The sequence below is a fragment of the Maylandia zebra genome, linkage group LG22 (genome assembly GCF_041146795.1).
Source record: "Maylandia zebra isolate NMK-2024a linkage group LG22, Mzebra_GT3a, whole genome shotgun sequence".
NCBI lineage: Eukaryota > Metazoa > Chordata > Actinopteri > Cichliformes > Cichlidae > Maylandia > Maylandia zebra.
Window position 1 is genome coordinate 29,657,618 of NC_135187.1, and position 1,126 is coordinate 29,658,743.

The window sequence follows — 1,126 nt, forward strand, 5'->3', positions numbered from 1 at the left end:
TGCTGCTTTCAGTTTGTCACTTTTCACTCCATTACCTGATTAGATGTTGAAGACTTGATGAATGGGTACAGTGCCATTTAGTATCAATCATGAATTCATGCCATTCACATTAAACTCCTGTAACCTGTTCATTATCAAGAAACGAAGTATATATGTTTGTTGCAAAAAAAGTTATTGAATATATTCTACACTCATACTGGATGCTTCCATCAGAACAGAAGGTTTGGAGATGTTCTACAACACTTCACAATCAGATTTATAATAATGAATGGATTATATCGTGGTGGCTATGTCCAACCTTTGCATGTATAAATATCTGCAGAAAACATGGTGTGGCGATGGTAGGAAGCTGAAGTACTTTGATACAGTCCAGATCAAAAGTGTAAGACTACATGAAAAATGGTAAAAATAAATAAATAAATAAATCATATTTTGCATGGTTGGATCTTAACAAGGTTCCAAGTAGAGCTTCAACATGCAACAAGAAGAAATGGGAGAGGGACAAAACACTTTTTTGAGAATGCAATTTATTGAAAGCAATGCTTAAACTATGGTAGCAAATGGTCGCAAGCTTGGCTACTATTTGGGCCAGCGCCTCCTCTGGCTGGCTCACTCGTGTTTCCGCCATGCCCCAATCCTGAGTTTTGGCACCACTGTCGACTATGCATGATGGACTCGACCACGTTTCAACACTTTTCAGCATTTTCCTTTATTCTCGGTTGTCATCTTTACTAACACCAATGGACACAGATTTTCGGCGGTGTCCTGGACATAACAACAACAACGACAATTCAGAACCCAGTTAATTCTTCTTAAGCAGGTGAGGCACAATTGCTGATGCAGCTCCAGCGTGTCCCTGCAGCGTCCCCATGGATCATGCCCTTATACAGGACACCATAAGATAAGATAAGATAAAACTTTATTAATCCCACGGGTGGATTCCTCTGGGAAATTCGAGTCATTTGGAATTTTTTAAATGATCCCGGGGGTTATGGAACAAAAAAGTCAAGTGGAAGACCCCAATTACACCAGTACTGAGGCAGAGGATCCAATTGGTTGTCTGTCATGACACTGGACAATCCTAGACGGCACAAAACCGACTGTTTGGACTTTGCAAGAGAGCTTG